Source organism: Globicephala melas, chromosome 5 (assembly GCF_963455315.2).
Source record: "Globicephala melas chromosome 5, mGloMel1.2, whole genome shotgun sequence".
Lineage (NCBI taxonomy): Eukaryota > Metazoa > Chordata > Mammalia > Artiodactyla > Delphinidae > Globicephala > Globicephala melas.
The window spans coordinates 107,367,823-107,382,212 of record NC_083318.1 but is presented as its reverse complement, the minus strand read 5'-3'; positions in this window follow the sequence as shown (position 1 = coordinate 107,382,212).

Here is a 14,390-nt window from a genome sequence, read left to right as displayed (position 1 = left end):
CAGGGCCACAGGCACAGAGGCCGCGGGGCAGAGGCCACCTCCCTAAGGCCTCGTAGGCCTGTGAGGAGAGGATGGGAAGGGCAGTGGGCACCACTGGGGTGTCTTAAGGGAGAGGGAATGTCATCTGATTTGAGTGTCAGAGTCACTGAGGGCTGGATGGAGAGCGGTCCTGGGGGGGGGGGCGGGGCGGGAGGGACAGTCCCGGCAGTCAGTCACCTGCAGCAGCGGGTGACAGGACAGTGCCAGCAGGCTGGGATGGAGGGGCATAGGGAGGCCAGCGCCCCTGCTGGGCCTCGAGAGCTGGGTCTTGCTGATGCCCTTGACGGAGAGGAAGAGCCCCGGGGCGGGGGGAGGGTCTGGTTGGGAGCGGGGCTGGGGGGGGGGTGGGGGGTGGGGGGGTGGTCGAGAGGTCTGTGCTGGACTATTCGGTGTGGGAGGCCTCATACCCAAGTGCAGACGGCACGGAGGCTGTGGCCCCAACAAATCTGAAGTTCGGTGGAGCTCAGGATTGGAGACTGGGGGGGCGTCCATCCTCGGCCTCCAGATGGTTCTAGAGCAATGGGACTGCCTGGGGCCTCTCGGGGAGGAGAAGGGTCCTGAGCACTTAGCCAGGGGCCCCCGTGTTTAGAAGAGGAGGCGGCGGCAGAGAAGACTGAGGTGGAATCGCTGAGTAGGTCAGAGGCCCAGAGGGGAGACAGTGGCTCAGGCTGGGTCAAAGGCTGGGGGACCCGTCAGATGAGGGAGCCCTGAGGACTGCATCCAGCCCATGACCCTTGTGGTGTCCTCAGCTGTTCCAGCCGCAGCCAGTTGACACGGGAGACGGAGGTGGCAGTGGAGAAGGCCAGCTGTGGGGAGCCGGATGCAGGGACACGAGGCCAAGGTGGGAGAGCGCTGGGCCTGCTGCGTGCGTACTGAGGGCGAGGCCCGGGCAGAGAGGGGGCAGGTGGGGCCCTGGGTGTCACTTACAGGCACCTGAGCCTGGATGGACAGGGGCGCTTCACCCCCCATGGTGGGAGGGACGGCAGAGACCTGAAGAATAGGTCTATTTATGAGAGAAGTGACAAGACGCCCAGGTTTGGGTTGCACATCATGGCCTCTGGCCTGTTTTTGTGGATGAAGTTGTACTGGAACACAGCCACTCCTCATTCCTCTTCCAAACAGGGCACAGCCTAAAATGTTTACTCCAGTCCTTTACAGAAAAAGTTTGCTGATCTTTGCTCTAGGGGACGGAAGAGCAACAAGAGAGCAGGAACCTGGGTCTCCGACACCACAGAGGCACCTGCCCTCACAGCCCTGGGCTCCGACTGCACTGGGAAGGGACACATAAGTTCTCTCTTGTTTGGCTACTGCTGTGTGGGGTCTGTGTTACAGCATCAGCGCTAATACAGCCCTCTTCTCTTGTCTGGTTCAGTATTGTCTCTGGTGCCTGGCATAGTGTCTGATACACAGGAGTGTGTGGAAAGGAGTGAGTGGGAGGGGTGTGTGTGAGCACAAGTATCTGGCAGTAAAGAAGTGAGTCTTAATAATTAGGGAATACTTCGATTATTCTGTGGCTGACCACAAGCAAAGGCAGGAGAATTACCACAGTTCCTTACATACTAAACACTCATACATACATACATGCTCTTACATACCAATCTCCATGTACAGAGCTCTTCATGACAACTGTTACTACATAGGATTATGTTACCACCGGGGAAAACCTGAGTAAGAGTCAGTAAGTAGAGTAAGTAAGGTGGTAGAGGCTGACCCTGCCTATCAGGAGCTTTGACTTTAATGGGAGACTCATCAACGAACATCCCCTCTGGGGCCAGACTTCATGGGGTCTAACTCCAGCTTTAGCACATTCTTAAATTTCCCATGCCTCAGTTTCCTCTTTCTGTAAAATGGGTATAATAATGGTAACATACCTCACAGAGTTGCTGGGAAGCTTTAATGAATGAGTTTTTAGATAGTGCTTGGCACATAGTAAACCCTCAATTGGCTACTTTCAGTATTCCATATAATTACTATCATCAATTTAAATGAAAGAACATGAAACAACAGGGTACATAGGAACTTAAGTCTCAGGGTGGGAAGGGGCAAGTGAAGCAGGCATTTGTACATTGCTGATGAGATGGTAAATTGGTGGGCAATATGTATTAGGTACCTTGAAAACTCTTCTAGGAATTGACTCCCAAGGAAAACAGTAAAAAAAAATTGTGCACAAAAATCAGTTTTCTATTGCTGCTGTAAAAAGTTCCCACAAACTTGGGGGCTTCAAACAACAGAAATGTATTATCTTACAGTTTTGTAGGTCAGAAATCCAACACAAGTCTTGCTGGGTTAAAATTGAGGTGTTGGCAAGGCTGTGTTCCTTTGTGGGGGCTCTAGGGGAGAATCTGCTCCTTTCTCAACTGCTCCAGCTTCTAGAGGCTGCTTACATTCCTTGGATCACGGCCCCCTTCTCCCATCCTCAAAGCCAGCAATGTGGAACCCCTCTGACCATGCTTCCATTATCACATCTTTTTCTCTGACCACAGCTGGGAAAGTTTCTCTTCTTTTAAGGATTCATGTGATTGATTCGATTGGCTCCACCCAGTTTAACTCCCCATCTCGAGGTTCTTAACTTAATCATACCTTCAAAGTCACATATTTTTGCTATGCAGTCACATATTCACAGGTTCCAGGGTTTAGGATGTGGACATCTTTGGGGCAGGGTTGTTATTCTGCCTGTGATGTATGAGCAGATTCATTACAGTGTTTAGAACACTGATGAATTGCAAATAAATGTTCCACGATAGGAATAGGTTTAAATTACAGTACATTCAGATGTTGGAATATGAGGAAGCCTCTAAAAATCATTGTAAGAGAATGACATAGGCAATGAAAGAGGTAGGATACAGTTTATACGCAGTATGAGCCCATACTGAATTTGGGGCAGGGGCAGTGGGAGGTTGCACCATCTGGTGGGTGGGATTGCGAGTGATTTTCATTTCCTTTTTTGTATTGATATATACTTTTTTGGATTGTCTAGTATAAGCATGTAATTACTATCACTCCACCTCCTCCCAAAACTTTTAATTAAATCTTAAGGGAAAATATATTTTATTTAACAATGGTGAAAGTAAGTATGTTAAAAACAAATGCTAAAGTCCTAATAAAATTTACATTATGCTATAAAATGACATAATTTAAAGGCAAAGGCAAAGTGAAACTTTCACTAAGCATTCCCTAATAAAAATCCTATAAAATGAGGTATGTAGTAATTACTTGGGCTAGGATTAAAGGCATATAAGAATGTCTTTAAACACTCGTAGGCAACATACAAAATGCAATGCAGTCTAGTTATAATTAGTTAAAATACAGGGCAAGTATTATAAAAATCACCTTTTAAATACAACTTTAAAAAGATACATATAATATTTATACAAACTCTAATTAACATGTCAAAGTAATTATTTCTGTGTGACCCAGACATTTGAACAATTTAATACTCCCGCTGGAGTATGGAGAAGATGTCAGTAAAATAAAATGTATTTATTTGTCTACCTGGAATGTATGTAGTATTTATAAAGGAAAACTCTTACTTCAGAAACTGAAAACAAACAAGAACTTTACCCAGTGTCATTTCATCCGGATGGATGTTTATTCCAATTGGATGTTTATTCATTCGCTGTAGATGCAGAACTTATTGACAATGTTTAAAAAATGGAAGGGACGACAACAACAACAAAAATGGAAGGAACAGACCAAGCGCCGTGACCTCAGGACTGGGTGGGCTGCAGCACTGGCTCGAAACATGACCACTGAGTCTATTTCAATATGAAAAGCAATTCCTGCCACAAAAGGAGCAAGCCGCGCTGGGTTAGGCCACGTCCCCCAATCCATCACGTATTCCTGAACCACAGTGCTGTTGAAAAGAAACCAACCACTTGTTGGCCTTCCTTCTTTAATTAAAGAAGTTCATTATATCAGAATAATGTGTCAAAATCCAGGGCTGAGTGTGTATTAGTTGGGAAAGGCTAGGTTACGCTGCAGAAACAAACGGATCCCCAAACAGGCCCTAATGACACTTCAGGGTAACTGTCCTCTGGTGGGACTCAGTATCGAGGCCACTGTGCTCTTGTGACTTGACCATCTCCGCAAGCAGTTTCCCCGTTTACATCCACAGGAGGATCTGACAAGACCCAGCCTGCTCTTCCGGGCTTGGCCCGGCAGTGACGTACAGTACGCCCATACGTCACTTCCGCCTACAGCTGGTTGGCAGGAATCAGTCACGTGGTCCCACTCTGGGGAAAGAGAGACTTTCACTTGTCCGAGCAACGGGTAGCAGGTGCCGCTGAGCCCTCCTAATGTGTAACCACGCTGTACAGTCTTGGAGAAGGTTTCTTTATTTCCCCCCTAGTTGGAGAGGTTTATGGAGTCTAAACCCCACACAGCCAACAAGGCCTGGGCCTCCTTGTGGGGAGAAGGCCCTGCAGTGCCAGTGGAAATATGACTTGCGGCCCCGCCATTCCGGGAGTTCCTCAAAGTTGAGTACTTGTTCCGTGTACCCGGCCGGCACCCACGCTGACAGGCTTCCACATCCTGGGGAACTAGATGCAGCCCACAGTCCCTGCGGTCTGTGTCTGCCCTAGGAGCCCAACCTGGCTCCTCAAACACAGTGTGTGCTCCCTGTGTTGCTTCTACTTCAGAACAATAAGGTTTAAGGTCACAGGCACAAATATATGTCAATTACTGAATAGCTATTCAAAAACAGTTTGCCAGAGTAACTAGTAGGCCTGAAACCCAGGTAGCCAAGAAAGGGATCATTGCTGGAGTAAATCTGAGACAGAACTTGGAGAAGTGGATAGTGGTTATACTGGAGGAGGTCACAGGTTGGTTTCCTATGTTTCACTTCCTGATGGGAAGTGAAAGTCTGGTCAAGTTCCACTGGGGATGAGATGAAGGCTGAAGCAGTCTTAAGCTCACGATTTTATGCCCAGGCTACAATGAGAAGGATGATGAAAACAATTGTGGGATATTACTCTAGATAGCAAATGCGAGACAGCCTCCAGGGCTGGGAAAAGCTGGTTGCTAGCAGGAAAGAGTAGACGTGCAAGTGTGAGAAAAAGGCTAGGCTGGGGTGTGGCCAGAAGTGGATTTGAAAGGCAGGCCTGAGACATGTTTCAGAGAAGGGGGCTGTCAGGGCAGGCAGAGGGAGCTTGGCCGCAGAGGAGGTGGCCGTGCTGCTGACAGTCAACACCAAATGCTTTTTCTCTGGCCCAACCAGAAATCTTGCAAATGCTGGGGGTTTTGCCCACAGCAACCATAATCCTCTCTTCTCCCTCTCACTGGGTTACTTCTCCACCCCGGGAATGACCTCTTACATGGTACTGACTTACATCCATCGTGGCTCTTTCTCAACTTTTTAAGAATAAGTGGAAATACCTTTATTGTTTGTTCTGTCTGTTGTAGAAAATATGGATAAGCAAAAGGAAAAAAAAGAAAAGAAAAGAAAACCACTGTAATCCTACCACCCACAAACAGCAGTCAGCATTTCGGTATGTTTCCTTTGAGACTTGTGTATATGTGTTTTTACAAAAATAGGATATGCACACTATTCCGTGAATTGCTTTTCTCATTTAACATTCTATGAAAAGCTAGATTTATTTCTGAATGCCTGTTAGACATTTTACCCATATTTCTCAATGTGTCCACATGAAACTTATCACTTCTAATCTATCCCTACCTTAAATCTATGCCTGAGGTTGTTCATTTACTAACTTATTCATTTACCACCTTCTGAGTCCACAGTAGGGGCCTAGGCGCTTGATAATTACAGATAAGTCAGCCCTGACACTCTCTCTTCCCAACCCTCCTCATGTTTGATTGGCCACTAAATTACTCATTCATTCAACAAATACTTGTTTCATCTGTCCTGACGTGCCCTGTAGCAGCCCGTGTCCTCATGATTTTCTCATTCAATATAATTGAGCAGCTATTATGTGCCACACTTTGTTTTGTGCTCTGGACATACCACAGTAAATAACACAGGCATGCTCCCTTCTACCAGGGTGCTAATAATCTAGAGGGGGGAAAAAATGATACATCACTGCCTTAGTTCTTGATTACTGCCTGACAGATGACCTCCAACTTAGTGACTTAAAATAACAACAGTTATTATGTCACAGTTTCTGTGGGTCAGGAATCAGCACAGCTCAGCTTGGGGCCTTCTGTCTCAGAGTTTCTCTCACAGCTGCGTTTGGGGTGTCAGTCAGGGCTGCAGTCACCTCAAGGCTCAGCTGGGGGAGAATTTGTTTCCAAGCTCATTCATGTAGTTGTTGGCACGATTCAGTGTCTTGCTGGTTGTTGGCTGCAGGCTGGCCTGAGTTTTTGGCCACATGCACCTCCCCATTAGGGCAGCTCGCGTCAGCAGAACAAGCAAGCGGGCTGGGGGTGGGGGAGAGAGAGAGAGAGAGAGAGAGAGATCGGAAGAGAAAGGGAAGACAGAAGTCATGCCTCTAGGACATAATCTCAGAAGTGACCTGCCATCACTTTGCCATATTCTCTTTGTTAGGAGCAAGTCCCTAGGTCCTGCCCCCCACTCAAGGGGAGGAGATGAGTAGCAGGAAGTGGGGGCCTTCGGGAGCCACTTTAGAAGGTTGCCTGCCCCCGTCATAAATAGACAGACAATTCCAGCTCATTCTGGAAGGAAATGAAACAGGGAGAAGACAAAGAGTGCCTGGGAGTGTTGGGAAAGGGACTCCTGAGTGAGCGGGCAGGGGAGACCTCATGAGGAGGGAACAGGTAAACAGGGACTTGAATGACAAGAAGGATCCTGTCTGGGAATACCCAGGCCTCCCTGACAGAGGAGCAGGAAGTGCACAGGGGGACAGAGAGCTTTGTGTGTTTGAGGAAGAGAACAGAGGCCAGTAACATGGAAGAAAGTGAGTGATGGGGACACGGTGACTGGTGAGGTGAGAACCTTATAACAGACCTTGTAACAAATCACACAAGGTAAATACTGTCTCTGTTTTGGAATAACAAGTAACTTCCCTAAGATCGCACAGCTTGGAAGTGACGTAGCACACACAAAGATTCAAAGATTCAAAGTTCAAAGATTTGAACTTGGGTCTACCTGATGCTAAAATCCATGTATTTGCCCCAGCAGCACCCTGCAGTTCATTGCAGAATCCACTAGAAGGGATGAGTTGCAAAGGAAACCATAAGCAAAATGAAAAGACAAGCTTTAGAATGGGAGAAAATATTTGAAAACCAAGCAACTGACAAGGGATTAATATCCAAAATATACAAATAGCTCATGCAGCTCAATATTAAAAAAACAAACAACCCAATCAAAAAATGGGCAGAAGATCTAAATAGACATTTCTCCAAAGAAGACATACAGTTGGCCAAAAAGCACATGAAAAGATGCTCAACATCACTAATTATTAGAGAAATGCAAATCAAAAGTACAATGAGGTATCTGCTCACACCAGTCAGAATGGCCATCATCAAAAAATCTAAAAACCATAAATGCTGGTGAGAGTGGGCAGTAAAGTGAACCCTCTTGCACTGTTGGTGGGAATGTAAATTGGTGCAGCCACTATGGAGAACAGTATGGAGGTTCCTTAAAAAACTAAAAATAGAGCTACCATATGATCCAGCAATTCCACTCCTGGGCATATATCCGGAGAAAACCATAATTCGAAAAGATACAGGCACCCCAATGTTCATTGCAGCACTATTTACAATAGCCAGAACATGGAAACCACCTGAGTGTCCATCGACAGATGAATGGATAAGGAAGATATGGTACATATATACAATGGAATATTACTCAGCCATAAAAAAGGATGAATTAATGCCATTTGCAGCAACATGGATGGACTTAGAGATTGTCATACTGAGTGAAGTGAGTCAGACAAAGAAAGACAAATATATGATATTGCTTATATGTGGAATCTTAAAAAATGATACAAATGAACTTATTTACAAAACAGAAACAGACTCACAGACTTAGAAAACAAGCTTATGGTTACTAGGGGGGAAGGGGGAGAAGGGATAAATTGGGAGATTAGGATTGACATATACACACTACTATATATAAAATAGATAACTAATAAGGACCTACATAGCCCAGGGAACTCTACACAATACTCCGTAATGACCTATATGGGAAAAGAATCTAAAAAAGAATGGATATAGGTATATGTATGACTGATTCACTTTGCTGTACCCCCGAAACTAACACTACATTGTAAAAACTTAAAAATAAATAAAAATTAAAAAAAAAAAAGGATGAGTTGGGTGACCAGCCACCCCACTGGCCCAGGATGGAGGAGTTGCCTAGGACGTGAGACTTTCATGGCTAAAACCAGGACAGTCCAGAGGAAACCAGGATAGTTGATCACCCTAGGTGAGAACATGACCACTGGGGTCTTTGATGTGATATTAAACCCAAGCTGAGTCAGCAGCCGTGAGTCAGCCAGAGGAAACTCAGCTGTGTGTTTTGTTGCCAAAAGAATAAACTGTGGAATAGCCCCACCTTGTTGATAAAACACGATGTTTTAAATACTGAAGTTTTGTTGCCTTTTGTTTTTCTCAGGTCATTCCTGTGAGAAAAGCTGGCCTCATATAGAGGTGTGGTCATGGAAACTTAGGACTGGGAGAGACCAAAAGCTGGTCCCCGCCCAACCTCAGCCACTGAGCAGGACACGGGGCACAGGGCAGGGCTTCCTGTTCCTCAGACATCTTCCTACTGGGCATCCTGCTTTCAGCATATGTACTGATACAAGTGCCTCGTGCGCCTTCCTGAATCACACCTCCCCCCCTCCCCACTCCCCACACCTCAGTGAGGCCCCTAGCCCCTGGGAGGTGCTACACGGCAGTCCAACAAATGACAGTGACCTGTGCACAGCAAAGTGAGATGGGACTGAAAAGCTCACACCAGCGAAAGCTGGAGGCTGAGCTGCAGACGTTACTTGGCTTTGCTGCCTTTACCATATCCCGGTGACTTGAAGCAGGAGGTCCGTGGCTGGAAGACAGCCCCAGTGGCATTGGCCGTCTCTCGTTGAGGCAACTGACCTTCACTTCCTGCAGACCACCTCTCTTCGTGAACCTCTCCTACTGCAGACGCTGTGACCCGGAGCTTCTCGGCTCCTCACAACCACTCCTCTTCCTGGCCTCACTCTTCCCCCAAGAGTGAGTGACAGCGTGACTGGGCCCTCGCTGCCTTCTCCTTCCCAAAGAGCCCCACCCTCAGCTGGAACTTGCGCTTCTAAGCTGAGGACCTCCTAAGGAATCTCAGACCAGACTGACTTGATCTAGTGACCCAGGTAGATCATATCCACTCCCTCTCTGAACAGCACCCCCTGTGGTTGGGATATACTCCATGCCCCATTGTCAGGCTTGGCCTGATTTCTTGCTTTGGCTGTGAAATGTGGGCAGAGTGACAGTGTGCTAGTTTCCAGGAGAAGATTTAACAGGCGCCGCATGGCCGTTTGTCTCATACGCTTCCCTTCTGCCACCGAAGGGCATGCTCAAATAGAGGCTTGTCTTTCAGCCTGGGATTCAGAAAGAGACAACCAAATACCTACTCTCTCTGTTTTCTACAGAACCTCCGAAGCTGATGGTATCATAAAAAGCACATCATTGAAAAGTGACTATTTGCAGATGGGATCAGATCTCTAAGAATGACTGGATAGGAAGCTTCTGCCCAGTAATTATTCAAGGTGAAATGGAGAATTGATACATTCTGAAAGAGTGCCTAAAATAATGCCAAGATCCAATACTCAGAGACCTATTACAAGTGACTTCTGAGAGAGACAAGCTTTAAGAGAGCTCTGCTTGCCCCACCTACAAAGGTTGGGTTATGGAGTGTGTAGGCTTTTGGTTTGAATGACAAGGTGTTGAGATAGTCTATTCTTAACAGAGCAACCGGAGCCGGAACTTTGAATATATCAGCCCGTGTCACACTTGCACTCCATACCCACCCGTGGCTTTCCATGACACGTGAGAGCCATGACCGCCAAGAGCCTGCATGACATGATTCCCACCACCCCATCTCCCACACTGCCCTTCTTTCTCACTTTACTCCAAGCACTGGCCTCCTTACCATCTCTCAAAGACACCAAGAAAGCTTCTGCCTCCAAGGCCATGCACCTGCTGTTCTCACCAGCCAAAACACTCACTCCCTACATGTCCCCATGATACTCCCTCTCTCCCTTTAGGCTTCTATCCTGGTCTCACCTTATTGCCCACGTGGAGACTGTACTTCCTTGCCCTTTATCGCTTTTGTTAAAATCAAACACAGATGGAGACTAGACTTGAGAATTTCCTGAGTCGTCATACAAGCAAAGCTTAGTTTAACTTAGTTTTGCAAGACAAGTGAGGTTACTAATTCCTACTTAAGTTTTGCATTGGTTTTACTTCTGTTTTTTTATGAACTTTTGAAGCTTTGGATAATGAATTTGAGCACAAGTCACGTCACTCCTGGTTTGAAGCTCTTCAGAGTCAATGTATAATATTGATGTTTGCTTTCTTCTGCAGTGAGAGGCAGACCACATGTTCCAGATGATTTGACCACAGGTGGGTGCAGCTTACATTAGCCTGAATTGCTGAGTCACTACCTAGAGCAAAATTTCCCTGGAGACTTGTCTGGACCCTCAGTGGTCTCTGTATATTTGTTACAGCAGCATAAGCTAAGCTATCCTGATTGATACCCATTCCCACATGCCATCAATCCCTCTCCCCTTACACTACCTTATTTTCTCCATAGTATTTATCTTGACATGTTGTATATTTACATGTTTGTTTGTGGAGGTCATTAATGTTGCTCACCAAATATTTCCATCTCTCCGCCCTCTGGACATGTAGGATGGGGCCGTGTTCCAGAGTTTCCCTTGTGCACAACAACTGGCCCCTTTGGACTCATCCTGGGTCCCAATGTGACACACAGACCCTAGGCTGGTCCCCACGATCCCTAAATCTTGGTGTTCATGCCCTTGCATAATATTCTCCTCTTGAGTATGGACAAGAGCTGTGACTTACTTCTCACCAATAGAATGTGGTGAACGTGATGGGGTGTCGGTCCTATAATCATGTCACGTTGTATAAGACCCCTGTCTTGCTAGAAGACTCTGTCTGTGCCTCCGGCTTTGAAGTATCAGCCGTCATAAAGTAAATGGTTGTATTAGAGATGCTCACGTGGCCCCTAGGAGCCAACAGTGACCCTGAGCTAGAAACAAATCCTCAACCCACGGCTTCAGGAAATGAATTCAGCCAAAACCCTGAGAAATATTGGAAGGACTCTTTTCCTGGTTTAGGCTGTGGTGAAAGCCCCAGTCAGTATCTGAATTTCAGCTTGATGAGACCTTGAGCAGGGGACCCAGTGACGCCGCCATGTTGGCCTACCCACCCACCTGACAAGAATTAAGCTCCATGAGGGCAGAGATTTGTTTTGTTCGCTTCTAATTCCCCAGCATTGCTTGGCATATAGTGAGCACTCAATAAATATTTATTGGATGAACGAATAAATGGAAAAGAACTTTGTTTTGTTTAACTTAAGAGAGAGACACTTGCCTATAATAAATTATTCATTAAATATAACATGTTAAATATAGTATGTTTTGAAAAGTCTAAAGCAACTAAAACTCTGTCATGAGTTTCTTACTGAGTTCCAATTCTCATTATGCACAAGGATGATATGATTTGATCCATGGTAGGAACTAAATTTATGCTAAAACAAAAAATAGGATAATATAAAATGAGTGTTTCTTAATCCAGATAAATAAAACAAAACTTTCATTGGTCTTAACCGTGTCATGAGAAATTGGCTGTTAGTATTTTTGCCAAACTTGGAGAGTATGTCTGGAATAGTCTGGTTTACAACGTAGGCTACATAACGAACAGGAAGTCACATAGTGGAATCTCGTTGTCAAATAAGAGCCTCAGAATGAAAGCCATGAGGACAGGCCTCGATTTACAGTAAAGCCATTTCTCATGTAGGGAACTTCATAAGGATTTATTTCATAGTGATGGTTATACTTGTCCTGAGAAATGCAGGAAATTGGGACAGCCAGACTCGAACATGTAGATATTTTGTGACAATGTTATATTGCAAAGTGGCTTCCCTTTGTCAACCGTCACACTTGTGGATTCCTTTCCTACTACTTGTGATAGGCACAATAATCGTCTCCCAAAGACATCCACATTTTAATCCCCAGATCCTGTAAACATGTTATGTTACACGGCAAGGAGGAATTAAGGCTGCAGATGGAATTAAGGAGGCTAATCAGCTGGTTTTGAAATGGGGAGATTATTCTAGATTCTCTGGGCAGGCCCAATATAATCATAAGTGTGTTAATAAATGAAAGAAGGAGACCAGAGTGTCAGAGTCAAGGTCATTCCTTGACTGGTTAGCTTGCAATTGGGGTAAAACCTCAGATACGATCACTTCTGGACAGTGCTGTATTAGTTCCCTATTGCTGCTTTAACAAATTACTGCAAATTTAGTGTCTTTAAGACAAGAAAAAAATTTTAATCTTATAGTTTTGGAGGTCGGACACTGGGCTAAAATCCTTTCTGGAGAAAAGTCCGTTTCCTTGCCTTTTCCACCTCCCAAAGGCAAGCTAACCAGTTGGCTTGTCACAGTCCCATGGATGCTGGCAGAACACAGGAGACCAGTGACAAAGGATAATTTCTTACAGCAAAGGCAGCAGCTAGAGTACCAGCATTTTGCATGGTTCACTGAGCCCAGATTCCCATGGGGCAGGGTGACGAGGGCCCCGTGACACCTGCACACACAGTGGGGTGTATGACAGCAGAGGATCGCTGAGCTTGGGGAACTCAAATCGTTCCAATTGGGCAGTAGGCACGCCTGCTCTTTGCTCCCAAGGAAGGTACTACTGTATCTTCCAATGCTGAAAAGTAGTAGTAAGAATAATAAGCATGAGAACAGTGGTTTTAACTTACAAACTACTTTTCACATCCACCATCTAATTTAATCTTCTTAACAACCCCGTAAAAAGGTAACACTCCCAAGAAATTGAGGCCCAGAAACACTGACTGACATGCAGAAGACCACCGACCCAGTGAGGGTGGGGTCACCACTTCCTGTCGCCATTTTTCATCCTACTACTCTTGGCAAATCCACCCATTTGTGTAGCTCTTCACCCTCGGAAGGTATGAAGCTCAGAGTAGTTTTTCAAGCTCTCACCCTGGTGACATGCACATGGTAGAGACTGAAAGGCAGCTGATAGAAAGAACATGGGCTATGGAATTAGGTGACTGGAGTTCAGATCCTGACTGTGCTTCTTACTAGCTTCTCTGACCTCTACGGGCCTCGGTGTGCCCATCTGCAAAATGGGGTTCATAAATCTTTCACAGGGATGCTGAGAGACTTTCGCCTTATGTGTAATGTTCATGTTGTCCCTCTTGGAATTACTTGCACAACTTATGTCTTCCCTGTAAGACTGTGAGTTTTTGTTCTCAATCAAAGTATGACTTACAATATTACGTTAGTTTCAGGTGTAGGACACAGTGGTTTGATATTTTTATAGATTATACTCCATGTAAAGTTCTTATAGAATATTGGCTATACTCCCTGTGCTGTACAGTACATCCTTGCATCTTATCTATTTTATTCCTACGAGTGTGTACCCCTTAATCTCCCTCACTCATTTTGCCTCTCACCCACAACCTTCCCCTCTGGCAACCACCAGTCTGGTGTCTGTATCTGTAAGTCTGTTTCCGTTTTGTTAAATTTATTCCTTTTTAAAACTGTGAGCTTCTCGAGGGCAGGGGCCATGACTTTGTGCTGTTCACCCCAGCAACTAATTCCATGCCTGAGAGAAGGACATGCTGAGTAAACGTTGTCAACAGAAAGCCAATGTCTGGCCCCTCATAGGTGCCTGACAGTCCTGGTCTCTTGACACCCTCCCGTTGCAGGCCGCCCCTTTCTGGGTTGGCTTCCTGCACGATGGCTTGTGCTGGGCATGGAGTGGTTCCAATAGGAAGTTCAGGTCCCCCAGAGCAGTCGCTTTCATTTCCTAAAACTGAAATTTCTGGAAACATGTGATGCAACAGTGGAATTTGACTGAAGTCACTCCCTGGACAGCCTGCAGCAAGACAGAGTTGTCCTGCCCGCTTCCTGGCAGAGCTGGGGTTGGTCCAGTTGTGCAAGTTTCTGAGATTTCAAGCAGAACTAATCTTCCTGTGTGCCTGCGGTGCAGGGAAGCTTCCTCAGCAGAGCTGGCCCGCGGTCTTGGAAAGGAGAGCAGCGGCCTTCCCCTCCCAGAGCAGTCCTAGGTCTCTCTCCTCCAAAAGGAACAGTATGCTATTGTTGGGCCTTCGGTTGTGGCCTGGAGCCGTCCCTTGACAAAGAGGCAAAACATGTTCTCAAATGGAGTGTGTTCCTCCCCTGG